At 38.7% G+C, this 15,000-nt stretch overlaps 1 protein-coding gene across 14 annotated transcripts in view; it reads right to left on the bottom strand.

Moving 5' to 3' along the window:
* The window catches only part of LOC106882890 (G protein-activated inward rectifier potassium channel 3), a 216,195-nt gene that overhangs the window by 13,612 nt on the left and 187,583 nt on the right, over positions 1 to 15,000 (bottom strand). For 9 of the 14 annotated variants that reach the window (XM_089339114.1, XM_089339116.1, XM_089339117.1 and 6 more), the window contains one exon: positions 12,564 to 12,685. The exons of the other annotated variants lie outside the window; for them this stretch is intronic. The gene's annotated coding sequence lies outside the window, so the exon portion shown is untranslated. The remainder of the gene's footprint in view (positions 1 to 12,563; positions 12,686 to 15,000) is intronic. 14 annotated transcript variants of the gene reach the window in all.

Genomic DNA, 15,000 nt, shown 5'->3' with positions numbered 1-15,000 from the left:
CACTTTTGTCTTGTCCAACCCCAAATATCCTTCCAGACTTTTCCCTTGCTCATACACCACAGCCTACCCCCACTAACCCCCCTCCCCCGCGCCATCCGTGTATTTAGTCATAGTTTGGTTGACAAGGAGTCAGGAGTACAAAGCTACTCACTTCTCTCAGTTCACTTGATTGAGGTAAAGAAATCTTCTTTGAGTTTGTGAACTTGATCAGTTGTCCCAACTGATCCTTAAAGCAGTCATTCCCAACCTTTTTATTTATGCCCCCGCACCCCTAAAATCTTTTAATATGTTCTTGCACCCCTTAAAGCAATAATTCATATAAGAATAAAGGGGCCCAGGGAAATTTCCCTCTTTGACCTCCAATAAATCCGGCCCTGCTCGCAGCCCCTGTAATGCTATCTCACACCCTCAAGGGGTGAGAGCACCCCTGGTTGGAAAACCCTGCTTTAAAGGATCTGAATGTAGAAAAGAAAGAAAGAAAAAAGGAGGGTGAGGACACTCACTGTTATGCTGATATATATCATCATCATTCAATGTCCTTTGTCCATGCTGGCATGGGTTGGACAGTTTGACCAGGGCTGGCAAGCTGAGGAGCTGCACCAGACTCCAGTCTGATTGGTCATGGTTTCTACGGCTGGATGCCCTTTTCATAATGCCAACCATTCTGAGAGTATAATGAGTGTGTTTACGTGCCACTGGCACAGGTGCCAGCTGTGTGACATCGTTATCTGCCACACTGGCTTTCACTTGGGTCTTCTACTGAAGCACAGCATATTGCCGAAGGTCTTGGTCATTCATTTGTCACAGCCTCCATGAGGCCCAATGCTCAAATGTATATACAGATATATACATACCCATGTACACATCCATACCTGTGTACACACAGCACACTCACTTGTAGAATATACATGTACATATATACACATGTATGTATGTATGAGATGGAGAAAGCGTGGGACAAATATAGAGAGAAAGGGAGAGAGAAAGTGAGAGAATGAAACTGAGAGAGAGAGAGAGAGAGAGAAAAGAGGGAAAGAGAATCTGGGAGAGGATGAGGTGGAAAGAGTAAGGGTGATAAGATTAGAATTAGAAAGAAGGGTCAGTTTATGAAAGGGAGCAGGTATTTTTGTTTGCTGTTCATTTTCCTTGATCACAAGAGGCTTGTCAGCAATAGTATTCACACACATATTGGTACACACATAAACACATATATGGATGCTAGAGGCACAGATATGCACCTATATATATGTGTGTGTGTGTGTGTGTGTGTGTGTGTGTGAGGCTCACATTATACATGTGGATAATGGAATCTGAAATAGCAGCTGTCATGTTCTCATTTGCATGTGCAAGCACAAAATAATTAATATAGAAAGTAAAATAAAAATGAAAACTGAAATCATAAATTGTCAAAATTAAATTTGAAAAGAAAAAGGTTAAAGCATTTATATAATGATATTTAAGATAAAAAGCTATGCAGAAAACAGGTGGAGTTAGGATAAAGTTAAGAGGAAAGGAAGGAAGAAAAAACAAATCTTCATTCAGACCTAGAAGGGAAGATGTTTTGAGGTTGAATATGATGTTTATTTTCTTTGATGTTTCCTGCTGTGCTGCAGCAGACCCATTCAACTTATGCAAGCTGAGGAAGATGCAAACATGATGATCACATACACTCACATGCAAAGCAGAAGACACTTGCCTAAGGTGCTGCATGATGTGATCAAACCTAAAATTCTGTGGTTAAGCCAAAACCTTAACCACACACCTAGAGTTGCTGTTTGATTAATAGGAAAGGTAAAACATTAAGTCTGCATCTAGAAGTTAGCTTAGAGTATTCGTTTGCAGTCAAGTTGAGGAAGTAGGAAGATGTTGATGGAGAAATAGAGAGTGAGTGAGTAACAGTTGGAGAAGTAAAATGAATGTGAGTGGCAAGACGAGGTGGTTACTGTCATGCTTGCCTGGAGTAGTAAATGGGGATAGGGGAGAGAGTGAGCAAGAGTTAAAATGAGAGGGGGTGGTGGAGTAAGTGGTGTAACAAGGAATAACAAGTGTCATTGACATTTGTTTATTTGTTGACAGGAGATACAGCTGTAGAATAATTTCGATGGTTTTTGGTTCAAACAGTACTTGAATTATCCTGCATTTTATGTGTACACACAGACACAGAAATACATACACATACATATATACATCTACACATGTATATATATATATATATATATATATATATATATATATATATATACACACACACACACACACACACATGAACACACATATACAGACATGCACATATATATACATACATATACACACAAATATTTTAAAGTGAACATTATTTTGACAATTTTTTCCACTTTTGTAAATAAATCATGTAAAATAGTAAGCACGTGTGTGTGTGTGTGTGTGAATTTGTAGTAATTATTATAGAAACAAGAAACATTTGGTTACTTTTGATGACATGGGCACACTAGTATGGTAATGTCAGACCATGGAATAGAGCAGAGGTGCTTATGGTGGCTTCATGGTATAGTAAGTGTTGTATATAATTGGTAATAAATGATGATGATGATGATGATGATGATGATGATGATGATGATGAAGCTGTTGTTTTATAACTACTAACCACTCTTGAATCATCAAAAAAAAAAAAAGATTAAACTAAAAGAGCATTATCACATTGGAGCAACTTCACAAAAGACAAATCTTTCATAAATCAATAAAAATCTGGAGCAATCAATCCCTTGATTAAACAAAGAAAGTTGCTGATACTCTCCGTAGGTCATAACTCTTGAGAGAAGGGTGACCATTTCTTTTGGCGAGGGGGTAGGATGGGATTCCAAACCTAGAATGCACAAAGCCAAAACAGACACAGCAAGCTTGCCAATCCAATGCTCCATGAGGGAATGCTAAAAAAGTCCTGGCTTTGGGTAAAAGAAAATACAAGAGGATCAGTTAATTATGATTTTATTCAACATATTCCCCTCTCAGATCCACACCCTTATAGCAGCGGTCATTCAGTTTTTCTAAGCCCTGTAAAAGAACTTGGAAGGTTGGACCTTTGTGTTTGATGGTATGTGTGTGATGGTGTGTGTACATGTGTGTATGATGGTGCCTATGTCTGATAATGTGTGTATGATGGTGCATGTGTGTATGTGTGTAAGATGGTATGTGTGGTAGAGGATAATAGTGCATGTGTGGTGATTGTGTGAGTGGGGGTTTGATTGTGTGTGTGTACATGTGTGACAATAATGAATATGTGTGTGTGTGTATGTATGAGATGATGAATGCGGTTGCAGTGTATGAGAGTGTGCGCGTGAGCATGTGTATCTGTGTGTGTGTGTGTGTGTGTGTGTGTGTAATTATGGTAGTGGTAGTGGTGGTGATTAATTAAAGCAATATCTGGAATGTTCTGGTTATTTCCTGTTAACCTTTATACAATTGTCTGCTTCAGTAATTACCCTCACTCACTCATACCCTCACTCACTCATTCACTTGCTCTCCACTTCAGGCATTAACTCTTATACATACACACACCCATACATACCTGTATACACACCCACATACATACATATTACACACAGATGTAAGAACTGACATATGCTTATACTTAAACACACACATACACACAAATACACAAGCACCTCCGTAAGTACATAACAACCACACTAACGAGCATACACACACACACATGTACACATCAACATACCATCATGCACACACATACATCAATATATACATGCCAACATGCATATATATATATATATATATATATATATATATATATATATATATATACACACACACACACCAACATCGATATACACCCCCCCAACCATATACATGCCAACCTACACATATACATCCATATGCACGTCAACACGCACACATTTATATATATATATATGTATATATATATGCCAACACAGACTTCATTCAATCAAGCATCACTTTCCTTCTTTCTTCTTCTCTTTCCATTCCCATTTTCTTTCCTCCTCCTTCTCCTCTTCCTCCCTCTCTTCCAGCTATTCTTTTTAATTTGTTGTTGTTATTGTAGGTCTTCCTTTCTTTCTTTTCCCCATTTTCATTTCTACTTTCCTCCTACTCCTCCTCCTCACACCCATATCCCTCACCAACACCTCCTCCTCCTCCTCACACCCATATCCCTCACCACCACCACCTCCTCCTCCTCCTCCTCCAATTCATTTAAAATGTTTTCTTTCTTTTTATCTTTCACTTGCTTCAGTCATTGGACTGCAGCCATGCTGGAGCAACTCTTTGAAGGGTTTTAAGTCAAACAAATCATCTCCCCAGTACTTATTTTTCTACTGGTCTCTTTCACCAAGCTGCTAAGTTATAGGGACATAAACAAACAAGTTTCTTCTACTATAGCTTCAGGCTGCCCTAAGCCTTGAGTGGATCTGGTAGATGGAGGCCCATGCAAGAAAATAGTAAATTGGGGACCCACAATAGCAGTGTAAGGACCCCTGAAAAAATTTTGCCTGAGATGTGTGTATTGGTGATGTATTGCGAGAAACAACCAGGTTTCTTTCTCTCACATTTCACACAGTTCAACCTACACCACAAGTTAATGTAAGAAAAACAAAATAGGAATTCTGAAAGAAGTTTCTATAAAACAAGTTTTTAAACATTGAATGGCTATGGGGGTCCACCCAGAATAAAAGAGTAATCAAAGGGGTCCATAGATTAAAAAAAAATGGTTGAGAACTCTTGAGATTGAAAGATACTGCAAAAAGGAATATGAAGGGGAAAAGAATTGATCATAATAAATGGCAAACTTAAGTGAAAAATCGACCACAATGGAGAAAGCTTATGATGTCATGGTAAAGTCATGAATAGTCATAGTCTCGACAACTGACTGCAAATAATAATAATAATAATAATAATCTGCAAATAATAATAATAATAATAATAATAATAATAATAAATCAAATGGGAAGATTGATTTCCAATATAGAATGTGGGGCGATCTTCTGAGACATTTTTTTGCCATTAAATATGGTACTTAGCTAAAGTTATTTCACCTCTCTTATGTCATTATTGAATTTATTGGGATTTGTGTCACAGCTCTCATCATCGCATCTCTGACAGAGATTTTGCATGTCATGCCGACCCGGTAAGTGTAAAAGGAGAAACCAACTCCAGTGTGATCCACATGGATACAGTATTATGATGTAGTAAAAATAGACACGGGTCGAGATATGTGGCTGTGGGTAAACAAGAGCTGGAATGAAAATGGAAAGAGAGGAATGGAAAGAGCAGGATTCTCAGGAATGTAGTGTATGTGTGTGTGTGTGTGTGTGTGTGTTTGTGCATGCGTGTGAATGTGTATGTGTGTGTATATGTATGAGTTTTTGGTATGTGTGTGTGTGCTTACATGCATGCATATACATGTGTTTGTCAAGTGCCCGTGTGTGTGCATGCGCTTGCATGTATGTATGTACATATGTTTGTGCATGTGTGTATATGCAAGTGTGTGTTTGTAAGTGCATGTGTTTATATGTGTGTGTACGTGTTTCAGTATGTAGTGGGTGACAAATGTGTTGGAATGGACCAGCAGTTTCCAAGTCATGGGTGTTGTATAATTTTGAAAGCAATTTCAGAGGAAGGGGTAAGTTGATTACACTGACCCCAGTATTCAACTGGTACTTACTTTATTGACACCCCAAAAGGATGGAAAGCAAATTCAACCTTAGCAGAATTTGAACTCACAACCTAAACACAGACAAAATGGCACTAACCATTTTGCCTGGCATATTAACGATTCTGCCAGCTCACCACCTTACAGACAGCCATTAATAATAACATCTCTCTCTCTCTCTCTCCAATGACCACTAATATGGCTCTCTCTTATAAGGATGTTCTCCAGACCAAGAATCTCTCTCTCTCTCTCTTTCTTTCTCTCCTCAATGTCAGATTCACTGGAGACATCATCTCTTATGTCACTCACCAGGGGGCTTTCTGCTTCAGAGAGGTTCAGTGAAAGTAATGCAGTGCTTCACATCAGTAAAGTGTTTGGCTGCGTCCAACATGTAAACCTCGTACTGAAGCTTTCTACCTGGATGCTCCACCTATCTCTCATCTTTTGGTTCCATAGTCTTCCATCATTCTTACCAGACAACACTGTCATGGCATGTACTGGCAGAGCTCTTTCTGTTCCACACTTAATAAACTCTGATGTGGACATACACACACATATACACATGTATATATGATGCTTCCATCAACCAGATTCACTTGCAAAGTACTGGTTGGTCCACGGCTACAATAGAAGATAATAATTTTTTATTTCTATTATAAGCACAAGACCTGAAATCATATAGAGTAGGGGTCAGTCAATTACATCAACTGAATGTGAAACCATGTGGTTGGGAGGCAAACCACTTAACCATGCCTGTTGTTTTTCTTCACCTTTCCAACTCTGACCTCTCCTACCTATAACGTAACTTACCCCATTTCATCCAGACACCCATATCCTGGTTGTAATGTGATATCCATTATTGTTGGAATTCACATTTTTCAGATGTAAGTCGATTTTGCCACCTTCATAGAAATTATCATTTCTGTATCATGTTCTTCCTTAAAATTATAAATATTTTCCTAATCGGAATCTTCCATATTATTTTCACAACTATCTATCATTGCAGCTAGCATTTATTTCCGTTTCTAGCTAACAATTTTACTAACCAGCAAGTTAGGAAGCCTTTGCTACACCTGATGCAAATAGCAGTTGCATTTTCATCAGTTCACATGTTACCAGCTTGCCAAAAGTAAGGACACCTTAGATAACGTAGTCCTCTGTGTGTGTGTGTTTGTAGCACTAGTGATGGTACCATGTAAAAAGCACTGGTGCTGGTGTCACTCAGTAAAGTGATTGGTGTAAGGAAGGGCATCCATATGTAGAAACTAAACCCAAACAGACTATGGAACCTGGTGCAGCACTCCAGCCTTGGCAGCCCCTGTCAAACAGCCCAGCCCATACTAGCATGGAAAACGGGTGTTAAATGATATATAGCATCATCATCATCATCATCATTTTAATGTCCTCTGTTCCGTGCATGCTTGGGTTGGATGGAGCTTACTGAGGCAGATTTTTTTTTTCCAGCTGGAGGCCTTTCTTATCACCAACCCTCACCTGTTTCCAAGCAAGGTAATATTTCCCCCATGACCAAACAGGTTTTCACAGAATAACACAGCTTGTATGACAGTGACATTCATTTGCAATGACCATTTGATGACAGCGCAAGGAGACACCATCACTATATTGGATGATATCACACCAACAGTCATGCTTCTACTCACTGATAACAATATCCAATTTATATTTTAACCTTAGAAAAGATTGCTTTTTTATTTTTTTTTCAAGAATGTAGTTAAAATATAGATATTATAACTAGTTTAAATATTTTATTTCTAAGAAAAACCACAACCCTCTCTTCAGAACCACCACACTTCTACCTTTCTTAATTGTTATAGTAAAAGCTGTCCATCATGGGCTTGACCAATATTTAGAATTCTGTAAAACAATCTACAGTAATTACTTTACACATCACATGACTGCCCATCCTACCATACCATACCATACCATTGATGACCAGTTCAGTGGGTGGGTGTGTAGGCTTGATGCGATTTCATTAAGTAATCTTGTTGTCAGTCAAGTAGTCGCATTAGTATGAATTTACTATGAAATACCAAGGTTAAGAGTGAATGACTATTAGCTGATTAGTAGTAAAATACAGCCAGCCATTACTAAATGACAAAAAACAAACCTCTTGCCTCCTTCATTTAACCTCCATTTCTCTCTTGCTTAATGTTTTGACTCTCCTCACCTCCCCAACCTGATTTGGAAAGATTGCAGCTCAGAAAAAAATTGCCTTTTATATATATATATATGTTTTTTTTTATAATTCTGTTTTAGATTTAACTGTTTTTTGCTTTCTTTTTGTTCTTTGTAAATGTTACATTTTATATTGTTTTACTTAATACATAAAGTGCAACGGACCACAGTCGTGACTGTCAGGCACAGGTCAACAGGCCATGATCATGGCCCAGATAGATGTATCTAATTTATGGGCATTTGTGAGGGTCTAATGTCACTCAAATGTTCCGATACCCCTCAGAATGCAAGAGGACTAATAGTTCAACTAATGACTTTTCATATGATGTAAAACTTGCCACCATTATATACTAAGAAGATATTTTAACTTTTTTGTTTTCCATGTGTGCATGGTAGTCTCATTTTCATAAAATTTGCTCAGCAGTCCATGCTATGTAAGTGCAAATCCCAGCGATTTATGGGTTAATCAGAATCCTTTTTTGAAAACATTATCCTCTTTTACATTGCTTTATAGGGTTTCATTGGTCAAACTGAGCTCAGTATTTATCTTTTAAACCTGTAGTTTTGCTACATAGACAGGTATAATAAATAGGTTGCTCGAAACAATTGGCGAACTTTCCTATCGCTAGCTTTCCTACAGCCAAAAATCCTAAGACGAATTTTCCTGTGGTAAAAATGTTTGCGGCAAACTTTCCGGATATGACAGTTTCCATATCCCAAATTTACTCATATGGTTTTGGTTGGCCCAGGGCCGTGGTAGAAAAGACTTGTCCAAGGTGCTGCACAGTGGGAATAAACCCGAAACAACATGTCTGCAACACAAGCTTCTTAACCACACAGCTATGCTGGTGTCTGATTCTTACAATCTGCTACTTTTGGTGATTGAACAACTAAGTAAAAACCTACTTGTAAACAGTTAGATGTACTTCACAGATCACAGAAACAAAAGGCAGTGGTGCTTACACAACAGTTAATGTTGCTGCTGTTGTTGTTATTGTTGTTGTGTTTTTGACTTTTAGACAAAATAGAAATAGACTTTTTTTTTCTCTTTAAGATTTACACATTTTTTTTTTCAAAATCTCTTCTATGAAACTAACACCTTTGCCATCACCACCACTACCACTGATTACTACTACAGCCACCACCACCACTGACACTACTACTACTACTACTACTACTACTACTACCACCACCACCACCACTACCACCACCACTCCTATACTACTACAACCATAACTACAGTCACTCCCACCACCACTACAATCACAACTGTTGCCGCCACCACCACTATCACTACTACTACTAACACCAACCACCATTACTACTACCACCGTCACCACCACCACCACTACTACTATTACTACCACTACTACTACTACTACTGCTACTACTACTACCACTTCGACACACCGTCAATACAAGTACAACCATTTCAATACAAACAAGCCACTATCACCACCTCAACATACCATCGTTGTTACAAATATGCCACCACAATCACCACCACTACAACCCACCCACCCATACATACAGAGACACACAAACATTACCATATTCAATACCACCATCATTTCCACCATTTCACAGCAAATCCCCCCCACACACACACACAAGCATGCACAACCATCGTCATTACCCCCTTCCCCCACACAATCAACACCATCACCACCACCACAACATGCTACCATCACCCCTCCCCTCCCCCACACACATGCACAACCCCCTCACCACAGCATACTACCATTCCCCCCCACACACACAACTACCACTACTGCCATCACAACATACTACCATCACCGCCACCCCACACACATGCACAACCACCATCACCCCTCCCCCACATACCACCATCACTTTCACCCCACCCACCGACCCACACAAAATGACTAAATCTGAATTTAATGATTTTTCTTGTGTTCCTTGGTTAACAGAAGATCAACCAATATTCCCCTTTCTCTCCCTGGCCCCAGACACAGCAAAGATTCTAATTTAGCATCAGAGATCGTCTAAAAACAGCATGAGGTGAGGCTAAAAATAGTTCCGATGCCAGCAACCAGGAACTACCAAGTCAAGGGGAAACACTTGTATTCAGTCATTCATTCATTTCTTTCTTTCTTTCTTTGTTCATTCATTTATTTTATTTATGAATGAATGACTGAATGGGTGATTGGGTGAGCAGATGGATGACTGGAGGAAGAAATACTAGCAATAAAGCGTTGAGTTTGGTTTGTTGGTTCACTGGAAAGCAATTACTTGGAGGTAACAGCATAACAGGAGAAGCACTGGTGACTCCTCTCTTTCTCTCTCTATTAGTCGATCTGTCTGTCTGTCTGTTTACCTGAATATATTTGCACGTGTGTGTGTGTGTGTGTGTGTGTGTGTGTGTGCACATGTGCATCTGGGGGATAGAGTGTCTAAGTGTGTGCACGCGTGTGTGTGTGATGCATGCATTGGTTGGGGGTGGGGTCTGTATCTATGGGTGCATGCATGCAAGTGTGTGTAAATATAAATATATATAAGTTAGCCATCTGCAAAATAGTAACTCTCAGAAACTAGCCAGCCAACCGACTGACCACCTTAGTAATCAGGCAAATGTGCAAAACCAATACATTCACCAGGAATTGAGATGACTAACCAGGTCTGGATAGCAACCCCTTCCCCCCATTAAAAAATAATAATGCACCACTCAATATAAACTAGTGAATGGTGACCTCAAAATAAGAAGTGATTGGCGTTAGGAAGGGCATCCAGCTGTAGAAACTCTGCCAAATCAGATTGGAGCCTGGTGCAGCTATCCTTTTCACCAGTCCTCAGTCAAATCGTCCAACCCATGCTAGCATGGAAAGCGGACGCTAAACAATGATATATATATATATATATATATATATATATATATATATATATATATATATATATATATATATATATATATATATATATATATATATATATGTGTATATATATGTATATATATATATATATATATATATATATATATATATATATATATGTGATATATATATATATGTATGTATGTATATTCATATGTATATGCACACATACACACAGAGGATGATGTGTAAGTGAAAAGAGAGTAGCTATTCCATTATCAGGTGGGATTAAGCTATACTCTAACATTTAGGTTTGAGTGTAAAGAGACTGGGGCAATGTAGGTGGGGGGTGGGGGGTTAAGGGAAGAGGTGGAAGGATGGGTGAGAGATATAAAAGATATGAGAAACTAGTAGTAGTAGTAGTAGTAGTAGTAGTAGTAATAATACTACTGTTACTAACATCCACCACCACCACCACTATTCTCAACCCCACTACTACTACGACTACTACTACTACTACTAGCAGCAGCAACAGCAGCAGCAGCAGCAGTAGTAGTAGTAGTAATAGTAGTAGTAGTAGTAGTAGTAGTAGAAGTAACAAACAAAATATATAAAAAGATATTCTATTTTGGTTTAATAAGACAAATAACTATAAGGATCGTGGGTGGGAAATATCAGTTTGGAAAGGCACACGATGATGATGATGATGATGGTGGTGGTGGTGGTGGTGGTGGTGGTAGTAGTAAAGAAGAGAGGGATGAGGTGAGACTTCCTTCTTCATCTTCTTCTTCTTATTGTTATCATTCTCCTCCTCTCTCCCCTCCCACCCCCCATCATCAACTCACCTGCTACCACCGGAACAATATTGGTAATTACAGAGAAAACTAGCTTCCAACCGATAATTAGGCTGTTAATTAGATGGTTAGATTGGTGGTACGACTTCTCCCAGACCTTGCAGCTAGAAGTATTACAAGGCTTTAGTTGCTTACATAAAACACACACACACACACACACACACACACACACATGGCTCAGTGGTTAGAGCATTGGGATCACAGTCATGGGATAACGAGTTCCTGGACTGAGTTGTGTTTGTGTTCTTGAGCAAGACACTTTATTTCACGTTGCTCCAATTCACTCAGCCATAGAAATGAGTTGCGATATCACTGGTGCCAAGCCTGTATCGGCCCCTTTGCCTTTCCCTTGGATAACATCAGTGGCGTGAAGAGGGGAGGCTGGTATGCATGGGCGACTGCTGGTCTTCATCATCATCATCACCATTTGACATCCAGTTTTTTATAGCCTTGTAAGCAGGTTTGGTAGACAGAAACTGAAAGAAGCCCGTCATATATATATGGCTGGTTTCAATGCTAAAGGCTTAAATATTCTCTCAAAGACCACCACACTTCTGCCTTTTATAATCACCTGGGTCAGCCAGGCTGTTTGGTGTTGAATCAGCTCCGCTGGCCACAGCATTCACTCACTCCATTCTCCTCATGCCATGGAGGAGAATGGCCTTTTATAATGGAAAAGTAAGAAGTTGTCCATCATGTGCTTGACCAATATATAGAATTCTGTGACAGGTGTGGTCACCAAATAACTTGCAAGACAAGAAGCCTCACCTGAGGAGACGTGTGGTATTGGAACAGGTAGCTTTACATCAGGTATGATAGCAAGACAAACTGTTGTACAAAAAAAAAAAGGTGGTGGTGGTGGTGGTGGGGAGGTAAGGACACATTGAATAATGTATTCCCAGATACACTGTGTCTAAATAAAAGGTAGCTCAATCATGGTTAGACAGTCTTTTTGGCAATAAATCTACTTAAACTGAGCTGACCTGGGATCACACGACAACAACGGGTGATAACAACACTTACCTCACTCAAACGGCTTTCAATGAAAGACGGAAATATTTCCCAATAAGATTTTTCAAAGGCGGTTAGTGGTTGATTTGTAAATAAGGACGGCTGGTGGTTGATTTGAAAACACAAGGACTTACCTATAAGGAAAAGAAGAGAAAAGAAACTTTAAGTAATAACATTCTGCATAGTTAAGGTTTTATGTTTAATTATTATTATTATTACTAGCTGACCACATGCCGTCAATAATGACGGCTAATTGTAGTATTTTGTATATAAATAAGGTACATAAATAATCACACATACAAACATTCACATACTTCCCTTGTACATGCACATACATACACATATACACTCACACAGAGTTGAAATGCAGATTTTTGCTTTCTCACCCCTTCCTTCTTTATTTATCTACCACTCCCTCCTTTCTCTCATTGCTATTACTTTCTCTCACTCCCTCTCAGTCAGGGCTATTACTCTCACTACTTCTCCTTCACTGAATTACTATTTTCTCTCCTCTTCCGCACCCAGCGGGATTCTGGTGGACAAATGTATATATATATATATATATATATATATATATAATGGGCTTCTTTCAGTTTCTGTCCATCAAATCCACTCACAGGCTTTGGTCGGGGCCCGAGGCTATACTGACAGACACTTGTCCAAGGTACCATGCAGTGAGACTGAACCCAGAACCATGTGGTTGGAAAGCAAATTTCTTACCACACAGCCATGCTTGCGCCTGTTGATATCTAAATTGAAACCTTTCATTATAATTTCGTCTAATAAACTCTTTCTTAAATTATGTTGCAAATACCAGGTTAATATCTTTATGTTACTATATTTATGTTGAAATATGCTGTCTTTGTTCAAAATTAGTTTTGAAAATAATGAAGAATTTATTAAACAAACTTTGCCATTATTAATTTGGTATTTCGAGCATAAATATGAAATTTTGACGGAAAGTGTTAACTGAGGTAATTTTAAAACAGGAAGCTTGTATGACAGAGCAAGAGGTGGTCTCGAGTGGGTTGGTATCAAAAGGGTTAATAAATGGAAAAGTTAATTACTTGACTAAATCCTTTCAAATACTTGATTGTTTTTCAAAGTTAATTAAAAAGCACAGGGCAATACATTTCATTTGATATATAGTCATGAAAGGGCTAAAGAAGAGTGGGGTGGGGGGAATACAAGCCAGTGAAGGAGCTTCTATATGGTTACATGTTTTGCTAGATATAGCAGTTACATTTCCCCTCACATCATATTCTACTGTTTTACATAAGGGAAGGACACATCAGATAATGCAGTTGTGTGTTGTGGCCACAGTTGATCTTGTAGCAGATCCAAAGAAACTATGTTTGCAATTTCAGTGTTCTGTGTTGTAACACAGAACCCACTTTCAAGATGGGATATATACTACCTTTTGGTATTGATACTGTTTCCATCACTATTATTATTTTTTAATAACCCCATTGGCTACTGCTACTATTTCTAGCATCCGGGTATCTGCCATTTTCAAGGCCAAGGAAGGCCGAAATCACATGATCTAGCAGTCTCAGTGGTGATAGTGGATGATAATCTCTTGCTAGCAATATAAACACAAGTGTTCATATGTAACACAAGTTCATATAAGAGGTTCTCTCAGGATAAATAATGCAGTATTTTTTGTTCTAACACAACTTTTAAGTGAGAGTAAATATTACTTTTTGGTATTAATACTGCTTCTGTTGCTATTAATTAATTTTTAATAATCCCACTGGCAATTTGCAAAACCAGTGCCTGATTAGGCACTGAGATTCTATGTATGTTGCTAGTAGAAGAATCACTGTTATTTCCTGCTTTCAGGCATCTACAATTGACAAGGCCAAGGAAGGCTGAAATCATGTAATCTGGTTGTCCAGTTGGCAGTGATGGTTGATTATCTCCCACTAGCAATGTAAGCAAGAGAACTTATATGCCCCACAGAATACTGCATCATAGTAACTGATGCAGTATTCTGTGATCTAACACAATAATCCACTCTTATGTGAGGACAAATATTACCTTACGTCTGCAAGAATTTTTTTCCCCAATGCTGCTGCTCTCTGTTGGTTGCAACACCTGACAGAAGCCTGACCATTTTTTTTTTTTTTTTGGTGATGAGACATAATTTGAACAGAGAATGCACTGAACAGGAACAGATGCTATAAGGAACCCTGTCTGCCACTCTAATAATTCTGCCAACCCACCACACTGGTCAGGTCATTTTCCTTTTATCATTCCCTGAATGGAGGAACTGTTAAGTTGATCTTGGTGGGATTTGAACTTAGAATGCAGAAATAGGAACAAACACTGTGTGACATTCTATCCACCAGGCTAATGACTCTGCCAAGCTAACTCTTTCATGTAGTCCTATATACACTTGAAAAGGCAGGATGGTCACAGTTGGGCTGCTAAATAATGGTTGACTGAG

The sequence above is a fragment of the Octopus bimaculoides genome, chromosome 21, assembly GCF_046866305.1.
Source record: "Octopus bimaculoides isolate indiv1 chromosome 21, ASM4686630v1, whole genome shotgun sequence".
Lineage (NCBI taxonomy): Eukaryota > Metazoa > Mollusca > Cephalopoda > Octopoda > Octopodidae > Octopus > Octopus bimaculoides.
Note: the sequence above shows the minus strand (reverse complement) of the source record. Positions and strands in the feature narration are given on the sequence as shown.